Source organism: Elephantulus edwardii, unplaced genomic scaffold (genome assembly GCF_000299155.1).
Source record: "Elephantulus edwardii isolate Elephantulus edwardi_28Jun2011 unplaced genomic scaffold, EleEdw1.0 scaffold00253, whole genome shotgun sequence".
NCBI classification, from domain to species: Eukaryota; Metazoa; Chordata; class Mammalia; order Macroscelidea; family Macroscelididae; genus Elephantulus; species Elephantulus edwardii.
In genome coordinates, this window is record NW_006400003.1 from 4150410 (window position 1) to 4156765 (window position 6356).

At 36.4% G+C, this 6356-nt stretch overlaps 1 pseudogene; it reads left to right on the forward strand.

The window, feature by feature from the left end:
• Positions 1–339: 339 nt before the first annotated feature.
• LOC102843627 lies at positions 340–2120 on the forward strand (annotated as a pseudogene).
• Positions 2121–6356: the final 4236 nt, after the last annotated feature.

The window sequence follows — 6356 nt, forward strand, 5'->3', positions numbered from 1 at the left end:
AAAAAACCAAAAAACAAATTCAAGCTTTGAGTTGCAATACTGAAAGATACTGTGGGATATATATTTAATGATCCAGATATCATAAAAAGAAGATGGATGGAATACAGAGTCATTGTTTCAAAAATAATTGACAGACACTGAAAAATTTCAGGAAGTATCATGTGAACAAAAGCCAATGGTAATTTAAGGAAAATTTGAGACTTCATTGAAAGTTTTGACAAAAACTAAGGCCCCACGAATAGACTGGATATCAATGGATTTGTTTCAACTAACAGACACAGCCTACGCAAGATGAGCGGAAATCGCAACTGAGACATAGCAACTATATCAGCGTGAACAATGTTTTCAGATATGCCACCAAAAAGAACCAAGTGCCTTGGTATAGGCTTACCGCGGCTGGATCTGAGACTGATTTTTGCCTTGACTGTAAGGCTAAGCCCAGAACCAAGGACACAATGGTCAGGGAGAGATCTGCCTACTGGCTGTCTTGACAAGAAGCTGCCAACATTAATGAAGTATATATTATTTCAAACTGCAAAGATAAATGTTAGCCTCTGATTTCCAATAAACATCACAGTAATGAGGGAAGAAAAATATATTATTGCTTTGATATAGTGCACCATATTATTTTAAGTTACATCTTTTATCGCTAGCTTTTTAAAGAAATCTTTGGCACCATATTCTTAGATTAGTATTTCCTATATTTGGTGTTCTAACAACTATTGTTCAGGTCTTTTGTTCATAGGGTTGCTATGAGTTGTCTATGAGTATATGATACTTAAGAACAGCAACAAATATTAATTAGAGTGTTCTAATTATTAATTAAACTTTTTTGTTTTTGCAGTTAGACAAGATCAAATTGACTACACCATTTAGTGACCCAATGACCAACTTAATTGTACTCATGTAAAACCTGTTCCTAGACTATGAAGTTAGAGTATGATTAAAGCAGGGGTACCCTTCTATTGTTAGTTGATGTCAAGTAGATTATGACTCACAGTGACATATCTGCTTGTTCTTTTGGTAGTCCATGGGACATTCATCACTCTTTTCTATTATCTTACTTCAAAGCCATCAATTCTCAACTCTCAGATGCATAACAAGTGATTGAAAAGACCATGGCATGAATCAGATGTGCATAAGTCCTCAAAATAACATATAATTAATATAACAATAATTCATAGAAGTGCCTGGTTGCAGCCTTTCTTTATATAATATGTCTACTGTTCTCCTGACTGTAATATCAAGTGTATTGATTGTAGATTCAACTAAGATGAAGTCATTAACACTTTCAGTCTTTTTTCTATCTTTCATAATGTTGCTTACAGGTCTAGTGGTGAGAAATTTTGTTTTCTTTATGTTGAGAAGTAACCTATATGGAAGACTATAGTCTCTGAACTTCTGTAGAAAGTGCTTTATATCTTACTCACTTTCAGAAAGCAAGATTGTGTAGTCTGTATAATGAAAGTTATTGATGGCTCTCCAATCCTAATGCCACATTCTATTTCATAGAATTCTGCTCTCAAATAATTTGCTCAGAATACTGATTAAATAGCAAGCTGAAGGACATCTAGGATGTCTGGAAGCATAACCCAATGTTCTTTGGCAAAAACAAGATAACGATGGTGTCTTTAGGTCAAAGTTCATACAATGAGTACAGAGACAACCTGCACCAGATGAGCAAGAAGCTGAGGGATAAAGTTGGTCCCCTTTTCACCAATCACACTAAGCAAGAAGTGAATGATTGATTCACCAAATTCACAAAAATAGACTTCACTTGAGCTGGTAATGAATCAACTTTCACAGTGAGCCTGACTCCTGGGCCTCTGAAGCAGTTCACTCACTCCATGGAGCCACAGCTGAGACATCTGGGCCTGCGCACTGTCCTCCAGAAAGGTGTGGTGATTCTGCTGTCTGACTCAGGTATATAAGGAGGACCATGTGCTGACCCCAGAGCAAGCACGTGTCCTGAAGCTTTTTGGTTATGAGATGGCTGAATTTAAAGTGACCATCTGTTCCTGTGGGGCTCACAGTCTGGAAGGTTTGAACAGATAGGCAACAATTGGTCTGAGTGTAGAACTGAGTCAGAAGAAGAATCAGAGGAAAAAGATGACAACTGACTGGGAGACTCAAAGTGGAAGCCTCTGGCACATCCCAGGCCTCCCCGTTGGCTGGATCAGAAGTACCGTGGCCACTGGATTGAGAAAACAGTTATTTCCTCTGTTACAGATGAAGATAAGGAAAGGTAAAAGGACCATGTTTCTGTAAAGAATACAACTTCATACTCCTTGTGGGCAGCAAAAAGAACTTTTTATACAGAAAAAAAGCTTTTAGGTTTGTGTTAATGTCTAAAGTGCAGAATTCTTGTTCGCCTCATGAGCCAGCTTCCACTTCTGGCAAATATCTGATCACTGTGATCAGCAGCCAGCAGGGCTCTGGCTTCTCTCCTCCAGCCCTCGGCACCCCTTGTTTGAATAGAGATCTTCTGAGGAAAATAAACACCCTTGTTTCTCCTTCCATTCCCCTTAAAAAAACAGAACAAAACAAAAAAACACAGAAAAACACCCCACAACTGAGGGCCTGTGGATGGCAAGCTTAAGGTAAGACCCCTCAAAAAAAACCCCCCAAAACAACAAAAAAACCTACATGTATACTTTTGGAGCTGGGGGCAAGAAGCCATGTCCTCTCCAGCCATGGTGTTGGAGGCAGAGAAGCTTTACTATTCTTGCTGTTATCTCCAATTGTAGGCTTCTGCCAAATTGTTCCAGTTCCACATAATTGAAGGTATTTTTTGAAGGTGTGTTTTTTTTTTTTTTAATAAAAGGGGAGATGTGGACAAGTTCCTAACTGCAGACTTTCCCAGTCCAAATGTCTCCTGACTTCCTGACTGCTGGTACCAAAGATGTCGATTGTTAATTCGTGTTAGATAAAGTTGTTGACGATTTCAAGCTTTTTTCTATCAATCATGATGTTATCTATTTATTTGTCCAATGGTAAGATATTTTTTTACATTGAGATAAACTCTGTATTGAAGAATGTATTATTTGACCTTCTGTAACAAGTGCTTCAAGTCCTCCTCACTTTCAGCAAGCAAGGTTGTACCATCTGCATAATGGAGGTTATGATGAGTCTTCCTCTGATTTTGATGTCACATTTCTTCTTCATAGAGTCTAGCTTCTCAAATACTTTGTTCAGTACAGGTATTGAATTGGTATGGAGAAAGGATACAACCCTGACACTCCCCTTTCTTAATTTTAAACTGTGCGTGTACCCTTGCTCTGTTCTCACAATTGCCTTTTTGTCTAGGTATAGGTTTCACATGAGCACAAATAAGTGTTCTAAGATTACCATTCATCTCAATATTAGCCATAATTTTTTTGGATTCACACAGTCAAATGCCTTTGCATAGTCAACAAAATTTAGACCTTCTAGTCTGCTTTACTTTCAGCCGGGATCCACCTGTCAATCAGCAGTGATATCCCTGATACTATGGCCACTTTTAAATCCTATTTGAATTCAGGATGTTTCCTGTCTATGCACCATTCTATCCATTTTTTAATGATATTCAGTGGTATTTTTCTTGCATGTAATATTAATGATATTGTCCTACAGTTTCTACATTGTGTTAGTTAATATTTCTTGGGAATGAGAACAAATATGGACCACTTCCAATCAGTTGGCCAGACAGCTGTCCTCCAGATTTCTTTACATAGACTGGATAAGTACATCGAGGACTGCATCTCTTAGGTGAAACAAATTGAGTAGTTAGTGCTTTGATTTTTATATGGATTTTCTTTTCCTGATTAGAATATTTCACATAGCCTAATGTCTTGGAGAAAATACAATCAGAATGCTCCTTAGAGGCAAAGATAGTAAAGTTTCATTTCACATACTTTAGGCATGTTATTAGAATAGGCTTTCCTTAGAAAAGTATACCATGCTTGGACATGTTTAGGGTCAGCAAGTGAGTGGAACAGTTTCAGTGGGATGGACTGACACAATCCAATGGGAGTAAGTATGTCAGATATGACAAGGATGGCACAGGAGAAGATAGGGTTCAGATCTGTTGTTCATAGGTTGTCCATGAGCCACGCTCAACTCAATGGCGCCTAACAACAACAAAACAATCTTGTTTAAGGAATTACATATTTCACATCTTAATTATGTATTGTTACATCTTGAACCAATGTTTCTTATTGTCACTACAGTTGTCATATGTTAATGTGAGACATTTTATTCCTTATTTCAAACTTGAAATGTAATCTTTCGAAGTTTCACCAATCAGTGGTAAAACTTATCCAAAACGTCATTAATATTTTAGCAAGTAAATATTATATGAAATTATTTCTTTTTTCTGAATTAAAGAAACATGAAATAAAACATAAAGTTACATAGCAGTGTATTTTCAGTAAATCTGCAATGACATAAAAGTGTGTAATATTTTAGAACTTCAAAGCTCAAAATACAGAATCTTGCCTTAAACATCTCTCTTGCCTTCTCTCTCATGTAAAATTACAGTAATGGAACAAGCTCTTAGCACTAGATATTAAAAGGCAAAGTTTGTAACTTTGTACTTTTAAATTTTTTGAAAGAAAATCTTTATAAAATAAAAGCAAACAGGGAATACTATGTTGGTTAAACTGAAGAGTCAATCATCAAGAGTAAATGACATGTGAAATGACATGCAGAAATAATTTAGCATCAGTATGAAAATGTTTTTCCAGCTACTGAAATAAATCTTAAGCCACTGAGTACTTACATATTTAACAAAATCTCTTCTTGAGCAATACTGTCAAAAAGGACAGTAATAGCTGATCAAACTGTATAGGCTCTCTGATTTATAGAAGTCATTGTCATATGATGAAGTAAGCTACAACTTTAATGGACAAATAATGAACTCTATTAAAAGGAAGGTTATAATAAATGAGAATAAGGTAGAAAAACCATAAATGTGTGGAAACTTAATGGCTACCAAGGCCCAAGATATATTTATCTTACATGGTATAGTATATTTAGAAGAAGCAATTAAATATGTCTCGAATGAAAGTGAAATCCACCGACTGCTCCAAGGAAGAAAGATAGGCAATCTCCTTCTTTAAAAATTATGGTATATTAAATATGATGGAAAGTCACTAGAAATTAAAGCCAATTCCAGGACAATGAGTTTGAATTCTTTTGAGTTTTGTATATATAATCAACTGTTTTGTTATGTGCCGTTGAGTTGATTGCGATTCAGAGCGACCCTATATACAAGAGCCCTAAATTCTGCTCTATCCTGTGCCAACTTCATTGTCTCTGACACACTCCCAGCACCCCAATCACTGAATCGATCCATCTCATCGAGGATCTTCCTCTATTACATTGTCCCTCCACCCTCCCAAACATGATGTCCTGCTCCAAGACTGGTCCTACCACACGAACTCCAAGGGAGTCTGCGTGAGAAAATCACCCGACTGAGGCGAAAACTTCAAGGAAGTCAGCCTCTCGGAACATGTGCTTTCTCCATGATTGTTCTTGGTCTTTCTGTAATTTCTCTTCTATTGTCTCTTTGTGTTTCCTATGTGGGACAGGGAAAAAAGGCTGTGTTCTTTACACAAAGTGCTCCTACTAAAAGTTTGTTAGATGTTCCCAGAGAGAACTAAATGGAGGTGACAACTTTGAATACAAACATTACCTCCGGTTCTTTTAGCACTACTAAAACTTCTCAAGAATAATATGATTTTAAGGGAATTCATGGATGCATTATAACAAAAATAATTAATGGTGGAAATCCCAGAGATGACCACTCCAGAAATTCCTAGATTTCTAGGGCTTATAAGAACTCCTTTAAGGGAAAAACCCAAACCCTTGCCCCCCACCATGAGAACACCAGGTGGAAGAATTGTTTATCTGTTAGGTAATGGTTGTTTGTGGCAGCCCTCTATTAGGAAAGGCCCTTACAGAATTCCAAAGCCTACAGATAAACCTCTTCCATATACTGGAGAATATAATGAATTTAATGCAAAACACCCTGATGTTTTTGTGTCTTGGGATATGTTTTCCAAAAGGTTTGAAAGTGATCAGAGGGAAAATGTTATGAAAGGTATAAGTGGTAAAATAAATCATGAAATATGAAATTGGAATGATGAATTTAGGTGATATTATGACCCAAAACATCTTTTGTATTAACCTAAACCCCCTTATTGAAATAGTGATCACTCCTGGAATAATGAAAAGTGTAAAAGTGGTGTCTTCTGAATGGAAATAAATAATATTGTAAATTCAGCTAAAAATGTAAAATGTATCAGCTTAAATTTAAAATGTAACTATTTTACTTTGTAACTTTGTAACCCAAACAAGATGAATAACAGGTTTGA